Genomic DNA, 21,447 nt, shown 5'->3' with positions numbered 1-21,447 from the left:
TTGAATATGAGCTAAACTTTTGAGGCTTGAATGGCTATGAACTTCTAAGTTGGGTATGATTAAATTTTAAGCTTACTTTAGCATTTGTTTTGCCTTTGTTCATTCAAGTGAGTTTCATTTTAATTGATTGTTATTTCTTGGCCATGAATAACAATTTTCTAAGCTAGATCTTGTACCAGAAGGGCTAGATCTAGTAGTTCAACTTGAATGAAGCAAGTGAAAACCTAGATTTTGGCTTTTCTTTGTAAGTGGGATAGGAATATTTCATTTACCTTGCATAACTTACCAAATTAATGTTTGAATAGTGTTCTGCTTGCTGGTTTGATATAGGAATATATTGAGCTAAATGGTAGAATTAAAGTTGCGAGTGTTGGAAAATTCTCACAAGCCTAGAGGAATTTTTTGTTATCTCTGAGCAGAATGCTAGAATAATGCTGAACCGATGCTGTACTGCTTGGGGAAAAACCTGACTAGAAGGAACTAGTTATTCAAGCCATTTTTGTCATATTACATTTTTTATCTTGCAAATAATTTTTCTAGCAGCAGTAGTTTTAATTTTAGCAAGTTTAATTCTTGTCATTTTTAATTTTGAATCATTACTCAACCATTTACATTTTATTTTCTCTTACGTTAAGTTGTAATTAGTTGATTTTACATCAAACTTTGTTTGCAGTCCCTGTGGAGACGATCTTACTAATCACTTTATTACTTGTTTGACAGCGTATACTTGCGTATATAATTTTCACAGCAAGCAGAACACTATTCAAACATTCATTTGGTAAGTTATGCAACGTAAATGAAATATTCCTATCCCACTTACAAAGAAAAGCCTAAATCTAGGTTTTTACTTGCTTCATTCAAGTTGAACTACTAGATCTAGCCCTACCGGTACAAGATCTAGCTTATTCCCAATAGTAGAATTTCACTTTAGTTGCTGCCTATTCAGTTCAGGAGGATGCATCCCACTCACTAAGTAATTTACAAAATCAGCATACCAAGGAGTAATTGATTTGGTTACAACAAGCAGCTGCTCATCCAGAAAAGTCTCTTGAATTTGCATTTTGTCTTCCTTTTCAACACATGTTTCCAACCGAGATAAGTGGTCAGCCACTTGGTTCTCCGTCCTTTTTCTATCCCAGATTTTTAAATCAAACTCTTGAAGAAGTAACACCCAACGAATGAGTCTTGGCTTCGCATCTTTCTTGGCAATTAAATATTTGATGGCTGAATGGTCGGTGTAGACAATCACCTTTGTTACAACAAGATAAGATCGGAACTTGTCAAAAGCACATACCACAGCCAACAACTCCTTTTCAATGGTTGAGTAATTAATTTGAGCATCAATGACAGTCTTGCTTGCATAGTAAATAAAATGAAAAATCTTTTCTCTTCGCTGCCCAAGTACTGCACCCATAGCAAAGTCACTAGCGTCACACATCAACTCAAATGGCAAAGTCCAATCCGGAGCCACAATAACTGGAGCTGTCACCAATGCCTTTTTCAAAGTCACAAAAGCCTCATGACACTCCTTAGTGAACTCAAATGGTCGATTTTGTTCAACCAATGAACAAAGAGGCTTTGAAATCTTCGAAAAATCCTTGATGAACCTTCTATAGAAACCCGCATGTCCAAGGAAGCATCTAATACCCTTGACCGTGGTAGGAGGCGGTAGCTTTTCAATGACTTCCAACTTAGCCTTATCCACCTCAATACCCTTATGAGAAACCTTATGACCCAAAACAATGCCTTCTTTTACCATAAAATGGCATTTTTCCCAATTGAGTACCAAATTTGTTTCTTCACACCTTTTTAACACTTTCTCCAAGTTAGCCAAACACGTGCCAAAAGGTTCCCTAAAAACTGAAAAATCATCCATGAAGATCTCAAGAATACTCTCCGCCATATCTGAAAAAATTGCCATCATACACCGTTGGAAGGTAGCGGGAGCGTTGCATAGCCCAAATGGCATCCTCCTAAAGGCAAAAGTGCCATGTGGACAAGTGAAGGTTGTTTTCTCTTGGTCCTCCGGCACTATAGAAATTTGATTGTATCCCGAATAACCGTCAACAAAGCAATAGAACTCTTTACCCGCCAAACGATCCAACATTTGATCAATAAATGGCAGCGGGAAATGATCCTTCCTAGTGGCATTATTCAGCTTCCGGTAGTCCATACACACCCTCCAACCAGTCACGGTTCTAGTAGGAATCAATTCATTGTTCTTGTTAGCCACCTCCGTGATTCCTCCTTTCTTTGGCACACATTGAACAGGACTAACCCATGAACTATCTGAAATTGGGTATACAATACCATAGTCTAGCCACTTTATCATTTCTTTTCGCACTACTTCCTTCATAACAGGATTCAACCTTCGTTGATGCTCAATGGAGTTACTACAGGCAGTTTCTAGGAGTATCTTGTGCATGCAAATCGTTGGACTAATTCTTTTTATGTCTGCCATAGTCAACCCAATTGCTCTTTTATGTTTCTTCAACACTTCTAGCAACAAACCTTCAGTTTCAGCTTCCAACCATGCTGAAAGAATTACTTGCAGCGTTTCATTCTCCCCCAAATAGCCATATTTTAGGTGACTTGGCAAGGGCTTTAGCTCTAGTTTGGGTGGTTCTTGGATAGAAGGTTTTGGAGGCTTGAAATTGCTTTCCTTCAACTCTAAAGATTCAAAAGCTCTCTTGAATTTAGGGAAAGGCTGCATTGGCTTAACCCAAGCAACTTGGGTTTCTTCATCTTCACTCAAGGCTTCAAGATCTTCAAGAGAACTTATCACCCTTTCATCCTTCCACACTTCCTTGTGAAAACTTTCAGCCACAATGGAATCAATTACACTCAAATGCGAACATTCTTCAATTTCATCTGGGAATCTCATAGCATTGAACACATTGAAAGTGACTTTTTGATCACTCACCCTCATAGTGAGTTCCCCATTTTGTACATCAATCAAAGTTCTTCTGCTGGCAAGGAATGGCCTTCCCAAAATAATAGGGACTTCTCTATCGGCCTCATAGTCAAGGATAATGAAATCCGCCGGAAAAATAAACTTGTCAACTTGCACCAACACATCTTCATTCTTCCCTTCCGGATGCGCCATGGAACGATCCGCTAATTGCAAAGTGACGGTGGTTGGCCTTGCTTCTCCAATTCCCAACTTCCTAAAAATGGACATAGGCATGAGATTAATGCTAGCTCCCAAGTCACAAAGAGCTCTTCCAACCTCTCGACCCCGAATAGAAATTGGAATTGTAAAGCTGCCCAGATCTTTCAATTTGGGTGGAATTTTACTTTTCAACATAGCACTACAACCCTCCGTCAAAGCAACAGTTTCAAACTCCCCAAGCCTCCTTTTCTTTGTCAAAATATCCTTCAAAAACTTCACATAGGTTGGCATTTTCTCCAAAGCTTCCACTAAAGGTATATTGATGTGGAGCTGCTTTAGAACATCAAGGAATCTCCGGAATTGACCATCGTCTTGTTGCTTCTTGAACCGTTGAGGAAATGGTGGCGGTGGCTTTTGCAAAGACTTTTCTGCAGCAGAATGCTGACTGGATGCTGTAGCTACTGGGGGAATTTCAGCAGCTGAAATTGCTGGTTTTTTCATCATTTCCCCCTCTCTTTGGATTGAAGAGGGCTCTTTACTGCCTGTTGCAGCCACATTTGACTCAATTATTTTTCCACTTCTCTAGGTTACTGCTTTACAATGTTCTTTGCCATCTCTTCTTGGGTTTTCGGTGTCACTAGGCAAAGTTCCTTGTGGTCTATTCTTCAAGTCATTGGCCAATTGCCCCAATTGAACTTCAAGATTCCGAAGAGATGCTGCCTGGCTTTGAATTACAGCGTCATTCTTGGCCATATAATCTCTCATTAAGCTCTCCAAAGAACTAGTTTGAGAGCCTTGAGGTTGGTGAGGTTGTTGAGGTCTTGGTTGTTGAGAAAAGCCCGGTGGAAATGATTGCTTTCCTTGTGCTTGTGCTCCACTTGAACTTGCCCCTTGACCTCCCCATGAAAAGTTCGGATGATGCTTCCATGCCGGATTGTAGAAGTTTGAGTATGGATTGTTGTTGCGGCTGAAGTTTTGATTACCCACATAGCAAACCGAAGCTGGATTTGAAGGGTAATTTTCAAAAGTATGCCCATCACCACAATACACACAAGAAATTTCTGCCCTTTTAATGGCAGCGGCTGGTTGTACACTTCCTCCCATGTTCAAGTTCTTAAAAATGTTGGTCATTGAAGCCATTTGAGCGGTAAGAGCGGTCAAAGCATCTACTTCAAGGACACCCGTTACTTTTCGACTTGTAGGAGCTCTATTAGTTGACCATTGATAGTTGTTGCTAGCTATCCTTTCAAAAATCTCAAAAGCTTCATTGTAAGACTTGAAAGAATGGCCCCATTAGCCGAAGCGTCCAACACCATCCTAGAAGCCGCATTGAGACCATTGTAAAATGTCTCAAGTTGGATACAATGAGGAATACCATGGTGGGGGCACTTCCTCAACAACTCCTTGAATCTTTCCCATGCATCACTAGTAGTCTCATCTTCCAATTGTTGAAAGGACATGATCTCGCTTCGAAACTTTGCATTTCTTGTTGGAGGAAAGTACTTTCTCAAGAATTTTTCAGCCAAGTCATTCCAATTAGTCATCGAATCAGGAGGAAGAGTATTAATCCATGCTCTAGCCCGATCCCTCAAGGAAAATGGGAACAACTTCAATTTTAAAGCCTCTTCACTTACTCCTTGTAGCTTGAAAGAATCACTCACTTCCAAAAATGAGCGAATATGGAGGTGAGGATCTTCCGTTGGCGACCCACCAAATTTACCAACCGTTTGGAGCATTTGAAACATGACGGGCTCGAGCTCAAAGTGAGGTGCTTGGATTTCGGGTCTCACAATGCCCGAAATTAGCTCATTGAACATAGGGGCTGCAATTCTCTTATTGCTCGGGCTCTATCATCGGCCAAATCAATAGGATTGGCTTCATTATGAACACCCCCAACTTCAAACCCATCGACCATATTGCAGCGTTTTTTAGCCTTTTGTTCCTTTCTCCTTTGTCTGAAAGTGCGTTCAATTTCGGGGTCAATAGGAGCAAGTTCAAGGTCTTCTTCTTGCTCGTTCATGCACTAGTTTAAATCTGAAGAAGAAAAATTCAGTGCCACCAAAATGAGATTAGAACTTCAAACCAGAAATTAAATTGCAAAATAGTTGATAATACACAATTTTTAGTTTCAATCCCTGGCAACAGCGCCAAAAACTTGTTGTGAAAATTATGTACGCAAGTATACGCAGTCAAACAAGTAATAAAATGATAAGTAAGATCGTCTCCACAGGGATTGCAAACAAAGTTTAATGTAAATCAACTAATTAAAACTTAAAGTAAGAGCAAATAATATGTAAATGGTTGAGTAATGATTGAAAATTAAAAATGACAAGGATTAACATTGCTAATATTAAAACTACTGCTGCTAAAAAAATTGTTTGCAAGATAAAAAATGTAATATGGCAAAAATGGCTTGAATAACTAATTCCTTCTAGTCAGGTTTTTTTTCAGTCAGTACAGCATCGGTTCAGCATTACTCTAGCATTCTGCACAGAGATAACAAAATATTCCTCTAGGCTTGTGAGAATTTTCCAACACTCACAACTTTAATTCTACCATTTAGCTCAATATATTCCTATATCAAACCAGCAAGCATAACACTATTCAAACATTCATTTGGTAAGTTATGCAAGGTAAATGAAATATTCCTATCCCACTTACAAAGAAAAGCCTAAATCTAGGTTTTTACTTTCTTCATTCAAGTTGAACTACTAGATCTAGCCCTACCGGTACAAGATCTAGCTTAGCAAATTGTTATTCATGGCCAAGAAACAACAATCAATTAAAATGAAAATCACTTGAATGAACAAAGGCAAATAAATGCTAAAGTAAGCTTAAAATTTAATCATACCCAACTTAGAAGTTCATAGCCATTCAAGCCTCAAAAGTTTAGCTCATATTCAAGTAAGAAGTTAAAATCCAAGCTAAAAACAATTCATCCATGGCTTCTGCCCAAATTTACAATCTCAAGAAGTTTTTAATACTAAGTACAAACAACAATAAAAGAGGAAAATAAAAAAGACTATTAAGAAAGTGTAAAAGAAAAGTCAAACACTAGGCTTGGTCCCCTCTTCTTTCTTCTTTGTTGTACTTCCTGCTGCAATTAAAACTCCTCACTAGAAAAAATGGCAGTTGCCCCGTACTGTACATACAAGATGATAATGGGGTACTTGGTTTTTTTCCTCTTCGTTTAGATGTTGGATTTTTTGGGTACCAACCTCCTACCCCAAAATAGAAGCCCAAACTTTCCCACTTTGGCCCACTAGGGTTAGACCGCTTTCTTCCACGTCAGCTGGCTGGTGTAATTTGAGTGACTGGACCGAAGTTGCTAAGGTGGATAAGTGAAATTCGTGTTTCCACGTCACTGCCAGGATGCTGAATTCACTTCAGCATTGCTTCAGCAATCAGCCCAATTTCAGCTTGTGTGCCTTTTCTTCCTTGCTTCTTTTTCTTTTTCCTATCAATTTAATTCCTCCTTTTTCAACAAAATAAGCACAATTAATTGGAAAAACACACCCAACAATATCAATATTTACAAAACTTAAAGGTTAGATTACTAAATAGAAAATAACACTTAAACTAATTAAAATTAAGCAAAATAAACACACTTTCACTACTCTTCTCACAATACTTTAGTTTAAAAGCATAAAAATTAACTCTATACCATAGAGTTATCAATGACGTATCTTCCTAGAAAATTTATCTAAAATAGCCCAGCAATGGTATTTTATGCTGGCATTAGGGAGATTCAATTCTTGGAATGAATTTTCTTGAGACACAGAATTCTCATCCTCGAGGCAGATACCATCATAACTAGAAGACCTTGTCGAGGTAAAGCAAAGACAAGATAAACCTTTGAAAGAATACATTCAAAGGTTTATGGTTGAGGCTACTAATGTCAAATAACAGAAGAAGGTCGTTATACAGCCGTACTGGGGGGAATTCTTCCATTGAGTGACTTTTGGAAAGATATCAGGATGATCTCAACAAACAATATGAAAGAGTTCCTAAAGCGAGCTGATAGCTTTATAAAGCTTGAGGAAGCTATCTGATAAGCCCAGACAAGAGGGCAGGTCAATAGCAGGCAGTCTCAGGGTGCCATGCAAGCCCAAGACCTGCGTAAGATACAAGCAAGTAGAAGTAATGCTGGCTAGGCCTCTAGCGGTAAGTACAATACTTTCCCTACACCACAGAACTAAAAGGAAAAGGAGGAGAAGTACACATCCTTCACCCTCCTAACCGAGACTACTGAGACCATTTAGATGGCCACTCAATTAAGTTGTTGTCCCATACAAGAAGCATCCTTCAATCGAAAAGGATATCAACAAGAGGGACATGTCCAAATTCTGTCGATTTCACAATGACTTTGGCCATGACACAAACGAGTGTCTACATTTGGAAAAGGATATTAAATTCCCCATAAGGAAAAATAATCCCCACTTGCATCGTTATGTGCAAAGTAACCAAACTCAGGCAGAAGCTTTCCAAAATTGGGACCTGATGCCACCACCAGTGACAGGTCACCTGGGTCATAATTGGCAGAACCCACATAGTAAGAAAAATAAGCAAAGCTAGGGAGCGTTATGCTCAGACTCTCCATCACGAGCAAAAAACCAACATCCTCATTGTTAAAGAGAGACACTCCAAATAACTCAAGTTTGAAGAGCCTGCCATCTCCTTTATAGAGGGAGTTTCTACTCAGGTCAGGTTCCCTCACAATGAACCTTTATTTATAACTGCATAAATAGGGAACATGATAGTTGCTAGGTGCATGGTTAATAACGTGGCCTCCTCCAACATCCTTTTTAAGTAATCCTACAAAAAAATGGGGCTCAAATTAACAAAGCTAGTACCATGTACACAAATTATGTATGGCTTTTTTGGCCAAGGCCTCGCACCCTTAGGTTACATCTGACTGCCCCTGACAGTCAAAGAAAGTCCCACAACAAGGAACATTATGGCTCAATTAGTAGTAATCGATGGGTCGTCAGCCTTTAATGCAATGATAGGCTAGCTAGCCTTATATGACCTGAAAGCGGCAACATCAATCTACCTCCTATGCCTAAAGTTTCCAACAAGGTATGGGGTGGGATTCCTAAGGGGAGATCAATAGTCTTCCTAACATTGTTACAGCCTAGCTTTGTCTTAAGCCAAGAAAGAGAAGATGCCTACCAAGCGCTCTGACCAAGAGACTGGCAAAGGGCCATGAAGTCCTGCCCAAAGCGGGGAGGCAAACATAGATCCTTGCTTTGGGGGTCGTGTAGAAAGCTTTAGACTTATGGATGAATTGGAAGAAGTGGAGATTGACCCAACTCTTCTGAACAAGAGATTGAAGATTGGGAAGGGTTTAGTACGAAAAATAAAATGAACTTTGATAAAATTTCTAAGGGAAAACCTTGACCTCTTTGCATGGTCACATGAAGACATGATGAATATACCCTCCTGTAATGACTCAGGCACTAACTATAGATCTAAACCTTTAACTTGTATAATAGAAAAAGAGGTTATTGAATAAGGAGTGCGCGCAAGCTCTGAAGGATGATGTGGAAAGGCTAAGCACCAATGACCTCATCATCAAACCTTTCTAACTACTTTGGGTATCCAACCTTGTGTTGGTACCCAAACCAAACAATAAGTGGAAGGTGTACATAGATTTCACTGACTTGAATAAGGCATGTCGATGGGACTATCTCTCGCTTTAAAGGATCGATCAGCTAGTAGATTCTACAACTGGTCTTAAGGTCCTAAGCTTTATGGATGCTTATTTAGGTTACAATCAAATAAAAATACACCCACTAGACCAAGAACATACAAGTTTCGTGACAGACCTAGGAATGTAAAGCTATAAGGTCATACCTTTCAGACTGAAAAATGCAGGGGCCATCTATCAGAGACTTGTCAATAAGATGTTCAAAGATCTCATTATTCGTAACATGGATGTTTATGTGGACGACATGTTGATCTAATTGAAAAAGGTTAGGGGCACGTTGAGGATCTACAAGAATGCTTTAAGATCCTCCGATCTTACAATATGAAGCTCAACCCCCTCAAGTGTTTGTTCGGAGTAGGCTTAGGCAAATTTCTTAGCTTCATAGTAAATGCCACGAGAATAGAAGCAAACTTAGACAAGATCTTAGCTCTTTTGGATACGAAGTCACCAACAAAATTAAAAGAAGTACAAGGCCTGACTGGATGCATTGTAACGTTAAGTAGATTCGTGTCAAAATCAACAAATAAGTGTGTCCATTTCTTTAACATACTTAGAGGAAACAAAACATTTGAATGGATATAAGAGTGTGAAAGAGCATTTGAAGAGCTAAAAAAGCCAATTAGCTCAGCCCCCTCTCCTATCAAAACCTCTGGACAATGAAGAATTAGGCATATACTTGGTTGTCATAAAATATGTTGTGAGTGCAGTCCTAATAAGAGAAGAAGATGGCATCTAGAATCTAGTTTATTATGTAAGCAAAAGGCTTATTGACATTGAAAGTTGATACCCACTCATGGAGAAGCAGACATACTACTTGCTCTTAGAATCAAGAAAGCTAAGGCCAGACTTCCAAGCTCACCAAATAAAGGTCTACATTGACTAGTCGTTATGACCAAGTGTTAGAGAAACCTGAAGCATCCTACTGACTACTTAAGTGGGCCTTCGAGCTTGGCCAATTTGAGATCACATACCAATAAAGAATGGCAATAAAAGGCCAAGATCTCGCCGACTTTGTGGTTGAATGTACGGGCATATCTCCTAAAATCTCTCAAGATTTAGGAAAAATGTAAGAGCTAAAGAAGAAGCGAGAGCAAGAGTAGAAGCAAGAGCACAAAGATTCAACCTAGAGGTTGCATGTTGGCGGAAGCTACACTGACCATCTGTCCGGTGCAGGCACTGCCCTCATTACACTTGGGGACAACAGCTACACGGGCCAATCAAGTTCACTTTCAAAGCCTCCAACAATGAGGCTAAATATGAAGTTTTGATTGTTTGCCTCAGGCTAGCACACAAAGTACGAGACGACCATCTAGACATGTACAATGACACTTAACTGGTTATAAATCAAGTCTTAGGTGAGTATACAGCCTAAGGCGAAAGAATGATAGCCTATTTGAGAAAAATTCAAGACTCATTAAGTCGGTTCAAAGGCTATACTATAAGGCAAGTTCACAGGGAAGAAAATGCAAAAGCCGATGCACTCGCCCATCTAGCAAGAAGCACCTTGACTGAGAAGGAAAACTTGGTGCCCATACAGTTCTTAAAAGAATGAAGAATTACTATTCCAAAAGAGGTTGGCATGTTGGATGACCATCTAACCTCGATTACACCCATAGCACATACCCACAGACTAGAGTCTTGCCCAAATATAAAAATGAAGAAAGAAAAATAAGGAGGAATGCTTCTTGGAATTTAATCCTAGACGGAGTAATGTATTTCTCAATGTCGCTTCTAAGGTGTGTTGCTGAGACAGAATTTGAGAGGTTATTGATCGAAGTGCATGAAGGCTTCTGCGGCAATCATGTTAGGGGAAAAGCCTATCCAAGAGATACTTAGAAAAGGGTAATTTTGGCCTATCATGATCGAGGATTCAATGGATTATGTCAAGAAATATGACAAGTGCCAAAGATTCTCAAAGATCCTGAGAGCACCACCAAATGAGCTCACACTTATGATGTCACCTTGGTCCTTTTCTGTATTGGGAATAGACCTCATTGGTCAACTACCTATGGGAAAAAGAGGTGTACAATATACTAAAGTCGTAGTCGACTATTTCACTAAGTGGATCGAAGCTCAGCCACTAGCGACAACAACTTCCAAGAAGGTCCTCGACTTTGTAGTTAGAACATTATATGTCAGTTTGGGCTGCCATAGAAAATTATGTCACATTATGGGAAATAGTTTGACAATGACATTGTAACACCCTACAAGGTTAGGCGTGTTATAGTGATTTTATATTACCTGTACAATCCGTTTTTAATAAACAATTTTATTGAAAATCGTGATAATTTAAAACTTTACTTAATTACTATTAAATTGAAAACAAATAACTTTTATAAAAATGGGATTCCGTGTTTAAAATAATTACAACTGTGATACAAAATATTCGATACAAAAGTTGTTGCCTAGTGACTATACAAAATACTGCCTGTTGTCCCAAATACCGTACATTCCAAGCCTAACTGCCCTGACATGTACAATCTTCATCCAGTCGCACTCACTGCTACTAAGTCTTAGCTTTGCCCTTACCTACACATGTAAATAATAAATGTGAGTTAACACACTCTGTAAGAAAAGCATAATTGTAGTTAAAAATATAACAATGATTACAATTAGGTGCCCATACAGACAACCATAATCCTATCCTTGCGTCCCATGCGGTACTGAGTCTAGAATGTTCGTACGATAGTACTATTGACCATAATATTAGCCTATACTCGGTACTCTAGTTGTATCAATGAGATAGCATCAATTATTACTTGAGCCAAACATACATTTATTGGTATCTAATACAACTCTACATATATTGATACCACTATCAATGTAATCTAACAGGCTTTATATGTTGGAAATTATTTTACCAGGATCTTAGATCTACTCACAAGTATGTTGATTAACAGCCTAAATATGAACTTTCTAAAACGATGAAATAAACAAATATAAAGTTTAGTAAACCTTACATTGGGTGCAGCGGAATAATATGACTCCTTCCGTTTAGATCTCTTACCCTTGTATCCTTTCTGTCACAGAGTATTATCAAGATCTGAACCTGGATCTCTTTCTCCTTCTTGCTGAAAGTCTTTCTTCAAGATCTTCCTCACTATGATTGAGGTATTACTTGCTGTGTGTGGGCACTACTCTAATCACTAAGTATTTTGAAATCTTAAGGAAGAAGAGAGAGAGAGAGAGAGAGAGTGGGCGGCCAAGTATAGAGAGAGAAGGCTCAGGTTTTTCTGAATGAGAAGTGTAATTTTCTTGAAGCCTTCACTATCTATTTATAGCATTCCACTAGGGTTAGGTTTGAATTATTTGGCATTAAAATAATGAAAATATCAGATGAAAAACCCTATAAAAGTGGCCGGCTCTAAGCACTGTGGATTTGGGCCTCACTTTTTGCAATTTTGCAGTTTTATCATTTCTGCATCTCATTTTCTCAGAAACGCCAATTTTCAAATTCAACCATTTAAATGCCAATTCTAACTATTTAATAACTATAAATAATTATTAAATAATATTGTCATTTATCATATTTATTAATTGAACCATACAAAGTATCTTAATTAACAAATATGCCCCTAAAACTCTTTCTTTACAATTTCACCCTTACTTAGTGAAAAATTCACAAATCGGCATAGTCTAATTTGAGAATTATAATTGATTAATCAAAACCAATTATATGAGTCTTACAAGCAATATTATCCCAACTAGTGGGGGGACCATTGGTCCATATAACCGAGCTTCCAATAAGCAGATCAAGAATTTATAATCTAAATTCACTGACTTATTAATTCTTCGTTGAATCCACGCATAGAACTTAGAATTGCACTCTCAGTATATAGAATGCTCTATATGTTCCACCATATAGACACATCATTAGTTATCCATTGTTATAATCCTAATATGATCAATGATCCTCTATATGAATGATCTACACTGTAAAGGGATTAGATTACCGTTACACCCTACAATGTATTTTATCCTTAAAACACTTAACCCCGTATAAATGATATTTCAGCTTATGTGAAATGAGTACTCCACCATTTATTTTCGTTTGGTCAAGCTCGAAGGAGATCATCCTTTACTTACTATTCGCTAGATAGAAGCTATAGATTCCGTGTTTATGTTAGCGCACCCACTCAATTGCACTACCGTGTTCCCAAAATGTACGTAGCACTCTGACCCAAAAGTAGGCTTAACTAACAAATCAAAGAACCCGAATAGCCTCTTGAGATTGAGCCTAATCATAACAGGATTAAGATCATTTGATCTAGGATCAACTAGGTGATATTGACTTGAATAGATATTACGGTAAGTTTAATAAATCTAAGTCAAAGTTCAATATCGTTCCCTTCCTATGCATACTCCATGCATCCAACCTGAGCTTTACTTTAACCAATGCTCTAGAAAGAACATAGCATTTCTCCAAATGCAAGTAAACTCTTTTGTAGATTATCATATCAGTAAAATCCTGTCTCTGATAAATCTAGGAAACTTTATTCACATAGTCATGTTTACTTTCCAATATGTTGACAACACAATAAACATGATCAAGTATGTGAAAAGGGTTTCAGATGAATTCATACATTATGTACATATAATCATGAAATAAATCATGTGAACCATGCAACATTAAATGTTATTTTTGATCTATATTAATAAGTAAATCTGATTATATTCAAATGAGTTTTATTTAGGGCATAAAACCCAACATTATAAACATGCATGCGAAACATGTAATCATATATGGAAAACATGGAAATACCCCAAATATCGTAAAAATCAGAAAAGCTAGGGTGTCTAAACTGCCCCAACTGGTAGAGCGGTTCCTAACTCGAAGACCAATTCTGTGGGGTCTTTCAACGGATGAACAAGAATTCCAGTTCCGACAGGTCCATACTCAATCGGTCAACTAGTTTAGTACAAGACTCCCAAAAACCTTCTAAACAACTCAATTTGACACCAAATCATCCTAAACTTTCCAGAGTACCTAATAAGGCCACAATAAACATAATCCAAGCACAAGAACTGAATAAAAAACTCCTAAAAAAATCACCATGAGAGAGAAAAATTTGAGCTCTTAAAACAGCTCACAATCACAACAAAACATCCTCCAAATACAAAATCAAACATCTCTAAAACCTACAGAACCCTAACTCCAAAATTCAAGCATAAAAGCCTAACTTATAACTTAAGAAACAAACAGAAGTGAGCTAGGGAGTTTTCACTTGAATTGGAAAAACCAAAACCTTGCTAAGACACCAAAAATGGAGACGAAACCTTATCTTTCTACGGGTTTCTCCAAGGTGGTCGAGAGAGAGAGACTTTAATTTGTTTATTTTTTTTTTAATTTAGAATAAATAAAATATTTAGTGTCTATATAACTTATTTTATTATAAATTTCAGATTATAAAACATAATATAACTCCGTTAGAGGACAAAGAATTCATATGGCTAAAGACCAATTTGCCCTTACCTTAGTCAAAGAGCACCCTTGCCACCTAGGGGCATTTTGGTCAAATCCAAAACAATAAATATTCTCAAAATTCCCAATGTCTATCTAATTTTTCCTCCTATTACTAAAATATTAAATCATAAGAAAATGTAACTCTATCGGCCAAACGTCGCGTTCCACTGTTACCGAGCATAAAATATGAAAAACATGAAATTTTATATATAATATATATAACACACCTACAATTCAAATATATTACCATAAATTCACAAATCATAATTAAAATTCTAATTCCAAATTAAACCCTAATTATCGTCTAATTCTCATACTAAAATCAAGCGGTTGTTACAATTATCCCCCATTAAAAGGATTTCGTCCTCTTAATCTAACGTTAACAACTCTGAATATTGAGCCTTCATGTTGGACTCCAACTCCGAGGTGGCTTCCTCCACCTTACTGTTTCTCTACAGCACCTTCACCAAAGCTATGGCCTTATTTTGAAGGACTTTATCTTTTCTGTCTAAAATCTGAAGTGGTTGCCCCTCATATGATAAGTCAGACTGAAGTTCTAGATTTTCATAACCCAGCACATGAGTGGGAACTGGAACTTATTTCCGTAACATAGAAACATGAAATACGTTATGGATTGTTGAAGGTGCTAGAGGCAAGGCTAGATGGTAAATTACCAATCCAATCTTTTCGAGAATCTCGAAAGGCCTTGTAAACCTACGGCATAACCTGCCCTTTTTCCGAAAACATTTAATCCCCTTCATTGAATACACTTGTAGGAATATATGATCCCTTACCTGAAATTTCACATTTCTGCATTTTGGATCTGCATAACTCTTGTGCCTACTCTGAGAGGTGCATTCTAGCCTTGATCTTTTCTATAGCTTCATTGATCCGTTTTACTGATTCTGGACCTAATTTTTTCCTTTCTCTAGTTTAATCCCACTGGATTGGAGATTTACAGTTCTTGACATACAACATCTCATAGGGGCAATCCGTATAGTACTCTGATAGTTGTTGTTGTACGAAAATTCTATAAGTGGTAGGTACTTGCTCTAAGAGCCTTCAAAATCCATCACACATGCATGTAACATATCTTCAAGTAGCTTCCCCTCGAACTTTCCATCAGTTTGAGGATCTAAAGCTATAGTAAACTTTAGCTTGGTTCCCATGGCTCGCTAAAGACTCTGCCAAAATTTGGAGGTGAACTTCAGATCACTATCTGATATAATGGACTTCGGAGCCCCATGTAACCTCACTATTTCATTAACATATAATTCTGCATACTTATCCACTATGAAGATTGTTTTCTCTGGTAGAAAATGTGTGGACCTTATAAATCAATCCACCACAACCCATATAGAATCAAATATCCCCGTGGTTCTAGGTAACCCTACCACAAAATCCATAGTGACATCTTCCCATTTCAACTGAGGAAGAATCAGAGGCTGCAACAACCCTGTAGGTCTTTGGTGTTCAACCTTAATCTACTAACAAGTCAAGCCTCGGGACATAAATTTTACCACATCCTTCTTCATTCTGCACCACCAATAGAAGAGTTTTCAATCCTGATACATTTTGATAGTGCCAGGATGCAATGAATAAGGAGTGGTATGAGATTCCTTGAGAATCTCATTTCTAAGTTATACTCTCCTTGGAACACAAACTCTAGTTTTATACAACAGTATCATATTACCTGACAGTGTAAAGTCCTTAGCTTGACCAGCTAAAACGTCATCTCGGATCTTTTCCAATTTTGGATCAGTAATCTGAGCTGCTTTAATTCTGTCTAATAGATCAAATTGTATTGTTAAATTATTAAGTTTTCCTACAACAAACTCAATACCTGATCTAACCATGTCAATTGCTAATTGGGGTAAAATTATAATAATGCTTGATACTTGCCCAGGACCCTTCTTACTTAGGGTATCTGCCACCAATTGGCCTTCCTGGATGGTAAAGGAGTTCACAGTCGTAATCCTTGACCAACTCCAACCACCACCTCTGCCTCATATAGAAATCTTTTTGAGTAAATAAATATTTGAGGCTCTTGTGGTCAGTGTACATTTCACATTTTTCTCCATAGAGATATGCCGCAAAATCTTCAGAGTAAATACTATCGCGACAAGTTCTAGATCTTGAGTTAGGTATCGTGTTCATTTTCTTTTAACTGATGGGAGGCATAAGCAATTACCCTATCAGCTTACTTCAAAACACATCCCAGACCCTTTTTGGATGCATCACAGTACACCACGAACTTCTCCTTATTCGATGGTAGGGCTAACACTGGAGCTGTAATCAACTACTATTTCAGTTCTTGAAAACTTGTTTCACACTTGTCTGTCCACGAAAACTGTTGCTTCTTTCTCGTTAGTTCTATTAAGGGCGTTGAAATCTTAGAAAATCCCTCAACAAACTGACAATAATAACCAACCAAACCTAGGAAAGTTGTGACTTAAGTAACTGACTTTGGTCTCGGCCAATCCCTGACGGATTATCTTCCCTAAATCCACCTTGATCCCCTCTTTACTAACAATGTGTCTAAGAAAGGACACCTGAGATAGCTAAATTCACACTTTTTAAACTTGACATAAAATTTATGTTCTCGTAATCATTGGAGAACCATCTAGAGGTGTTGCTCAAGCTCTGCTTCTTATTGAGAGTACACAAGGATATTGTTGATAATACTATAACACATATATCAAGGAAATCTTTGAATACCCTATTCATTAGATCCATAAAAGCTGCAAGAGTATTGGTTAGTCCAAAAGACATACCGAAAATTCATTGTGCCCATACCAAGTGCAAAAAGTAGTCTTTGGAATGTCCTCCTCTCGGATTCTCAACTAATGATAGCTCAATCAGAGATCAATCATAAAAAAGAGTGTTTTCCCCTGAAGGTGATTGAACAAGTTGTCGATCCTAGGTAAAAGATACTTATACTTGATAGTCAATTTATTTAATTCTTGGTAGTCGATGTACATACATAGTGATCCATCTTTCTTCTTAACGAACAAGACTGGAGCTCCCCACGGTGACAAATTAGGTTGTTAAAACCCTAAGTTAAGCAACTATTGAAGCTGAATCTTGAATTCTTTAAGCTCTGCCAAAGCCATTCTATAAGGTTCTTTAGAAACTGGCTCCGCTCTAGGTGCCAGATCATAACAAAAACTTTTTCTCGCTGTGGTGGTAAACCTGAAAGTTCATCGGGAAATACATCTATAAATTCTTGAACCACTCTGATGTCTTCTGACCAAATTTATTTAGGTCGTGTGGTATCTAATACCACCGCTAAAAACCCTAGACATCCATCTTGTAACAAATCTCTAGCTTTCAAAACTGAGATCATTGGAATTCAGGATCCCTGAACTGATCCCACAAATACAAATGGTTCCTCGCCCTCAGGTTGGAAGATCACCATTTTCTGCTTACAATCAATACTAGCAGAGTACTTGGACAAGAATTCCATTGCAAGTATGATATCGAAATCTGCTAAGCCCAATTCCACTAAACAACACTCAACTCTCTATCCTTAATTTTGATCGGTAAAGACCTAACCCACCTTTTGGAGATAACTAATTCTCTGCCAGGAAGTAGGGTTCCAAACCCCTTATCATAACTATCAAACGGTCTATCAAATTTATCAAAAATTTGGTCGCCGCATATGAAGGAGTGGCCCCAAAATCAAATAACACAGAGAAATAAGAGTTGTTGATCTACAGCTAACCTGTAACAGCTAAGGGGTTAGCTTCTACATTTGATTGAGTAAGAGAAAACACCCTTGCTGGAGCGGGTTTTGCTTCTCTCTTCTACTTTTCTTTCTTGAGTTGTGGGCAATCTCTCTTGTAGTGTCTAGGCAAACCACACTGAAAAAATATTTGCCCTTTACTCTCACCCAGATGATGCTTCTTACGTACAGTTGGTACATTCTAGGTAAGTGTATTGGGTTTTAAAACCACCCTTATGGTTACCACGACCTTGGTTCCCCCAAAACCTCTTATTCTAACTCGGGCCACCAGGTGCAAATGGTGCCTTTCTCTTTTGATCAATGGTCGAGTCACTACTACCATAACCCGAGGTAGGAGGAGCAATGACTCCACCAATAACCTGAGTCCCTAGAGACTTCTGGATGCACTCAACTGTGCCCTCAGCTCGCAATACTTTTCCCACCATATCAGTATGGGTAGTGTTATCATCGATCGTGATCATCATGTTGTGTTTGATTTTAGGGTTTGGTCCATCCATATACTTTTCTTTCTTACTGAAGTCGGTTGGCACAATTCTCGAGGCCAACCTAGCTAATCTATCAAACTAGGTTGTATACACTGTAACATTCATATTCTCTTTCTAAGTCAGTTGAGTGAATTATTTTCTCTTTGCACTTTAGACTACCTCGTTATAATACTTCGCATTAAATAGCTCTTGATACTCTTCCTAGGTAATGGTAGTGACATTCCGAATAGGAGCTACCATACCCCACCAGACTAGGGAATCCTCTTGGAATTGGAATGTGGCCCAAGGCACTCTATCATTGCCAGTGACTCCCATAAAATTCAGAATCCATGTCATAATAGTCAGCCACTACTTGGCTTGCATCACATCTGGACCTCCCAGAAAGACTGAAGGTGCCTGCTTGCAGAACCTTTTCTATAGTGGCTCCATCCGGTTCAAAACAGCAACTGGAGCTACCTGCACAGCAGGGGTAAGGGCCACCTGCATTTTAGGAGTAGGCACTGCAGGAGTACCTTGCTGCCTTAGACGTCTAATCTCTTTATCTTGTTCATTGATTCTGGCTTGCATTGCTACAAAAATGTTTTCCCAATCACAGGCATTATATAGTGGGTTAACATCTCCCTGACCGCATGCCCTGCCTTTTGGGCCTCTGCCTCGGCCACAAATGTTCGAGGGAAACTGAACTCCTTGACCGTCACTGGATTTGACCAAATTTCCCAGTCTTTACGTTTTTGGCCTGACATCCATTCTAATAGAACTCCCTGTGAAACCATGAGCTAGCCTGGTCAGATCGCGATCAAAAATAATTTACTAAGTACTGCTTATTTTAGAAAATAAAACATGCACCTATTCAACTATTAGGCTACAACATGCTTCCTATCAGGCTTTTTCTTATAACATACTAATAAAGCAAACTACTAAAGCAATCAAGGCTGATAGAATCATGAGTCTAGCTTATGTCTGATGATGATTGTACATGCTGTGATGATCTTCAAAAGACAAACTGGCGGCTCTGATACTAAATTTTAACACCCTACTAGGTTAAGCTTGTTACAGTTATTTTATATTACTTGTGTGATCCGTTGTTGATCAGCGGGTTTATTAAAAATCATGATAATTTAAAACTTTACTTAATTACTATTAAACTGAAAACAAATAACTTTTATATAACCGGGATCTCGTGTTTAAAATAATAATAGCTCTGATACAAAATACTCAATACAAAAGTTGTTGCCTAGCGACTATACAAAATACTACCTGCTATCGAAAAGATCGTACGCTCTAGGCCTAACTGCCCCAACATGTACAATCTTCATCCGCTCGCACTCAGTGCTACTCAGCCTTAGCTTTGCCCTTACATACACATGCAAACAATAACTGTGCATTGACAGACTCAGTAAGTAAAGCATAATCATAATCATAAATAAAACCTGAATTAGAATTAGGCGCCCATACACCCAACCATAATCCTATCCCCGCGTCCCATGCGCTACTCAGTCTAGAACATTTGTACGACAGTGCTATTGACCATAGTATCAGCCTATACTCGGTACTTTAGTCGTACCGATGTGATAGCGTTAAAAAAATACTTGAGCCAAATATACATTTATCAGTATCCAGTAAAACTCTACGTATATTGACACTTCTATTAATGTAATCTAATAGGCTTTATAAATATGCATGCTAAACATGTAATCATATATGCCTATCATTATACTAACCTTATCGCATTTCTGAATTCAGGTATGTTGATCAACTTGAGTGGAACTGCTGCTCGATGATTTACAGGCCCCTAAGTCACAATATTCGTAAAACAGATGAGTGACGCGCTAAATCACTTTTTGGGGACATAAACTCAAATCTAAAAGTTTCCCTATCAATGGATAACATGGAAATACCCCAAATATCATAAGAATAGTAGAATCTAGGGTGCCCTAAACTGTTGACTAGTTCCCAACCTAAAAACCGATTCTATGGGGTCTTCTTGGGGATGAACCGGAATTCTTGTTCTGACAGGTCCATACTGAACTTGTTGACCGATTCATTATAGGAATCCCCAAAACCTTCTAAACAGTTCAATTCAACCCCAAATCATCCCAAACTTTCCAGTGTACCTAATAGGGCCAGAATAAACATAATCCAAGCAAAAGAACTAAATAAACACCTCTTAAACAAAAATCACAATGAGAGAGAAAAGTTTGAGCTCTTAAAGTTCAAACTTTGCTCAAACACAAAAAAACCCCACAATTCAGACCTAAAACAGCTCAAATAACAACAAACCATCCTCTCAATACAAAATCAAACATCTCTAAAACCTACAGAACCCTAACTCCAAAAATCAAGCATAAAAACCTAACTTATAACTTAATAAACAAAGAGAAGTGAGCTAGGGAGTTTTACCTTGAATTGGAAGCACCGAAATCTTACTAAGACACAAAAAAATGGAGCCGAAACCCTATCTTTCTTTTGGTTTCTCTAAGGTGGTCGAGAGAGAGAGAGAGTTCAATTTGTCTAATTTTTCTAATTTAGAATAAATGAATTATTGTAGTGTTTATCTAACTTATTTTAATAAATTTTAGATTATAAAACATAATATAACTCCACTAAAGGACGAAGAATTCATATGGCAAAAGACCAATTTTCCCTTACCTAAGCCCAAGAGCAGCCTTGCCACCTAGGGCAATTTCAGTCAAATCTAAGACGACAATTATTCCTGACATTCCAAATGTCTATCTAATTTTCCCCACTATTACTAAAATAATAAATCGTAAGGAAATTTGACTCTACTGGCCAAATGTTGCGTTCCACTGTTACCGGGCATAAAATATGAAAAACATGAAATTTCATACATAACATAAATAACACACCTAAATTCAAAGGTCTCACCACAAATTCACAAATCATAATTAAAAGTCTAATTCCAAATTAAAC

The 21,447-nt window shown here is 37.9% G+C and overlaps 1 non-coding gene across 1 annotated transcript; it reads left to right on the top strand.

Moving 5' to 3' along the window:
* Nucleotides 1–4,483: 4,483 nt before the first annotated feature.
* Nucleotides 4,484–4,590, top strand: LOC115696057 (small nucleolar RNA R71). Its single transcript, XR_004007655.1, has one exon. It is a non-coding gene; the product is annotated as a small nucleolar RNA R71 (small nucleolar RNA).
* Nucleotides 4,591–21,447: the final 16,857 nt, after the last annotated feature.

Source organism: Cannabis sativa, chromosome 6, assembly GCF_029168945.1.
Source record: "Cannabis sativa cultivar Pink pepper isolate KNU-18-1 chromosome 6, ASM2916894v1, whole genome shotgun sequence".
In the NCBI taxonomy this organism is placed as follows: domain Eukaryota; kingdom Viridiplantae; phylum Streptophyta; class Magnoliopsida; order Rosales; family Cannabaceae; genus Cannabis; species Cannabis sativa.
This window is presented reverse-complemented; position numbering and strand designations above follow the sequence as displayed.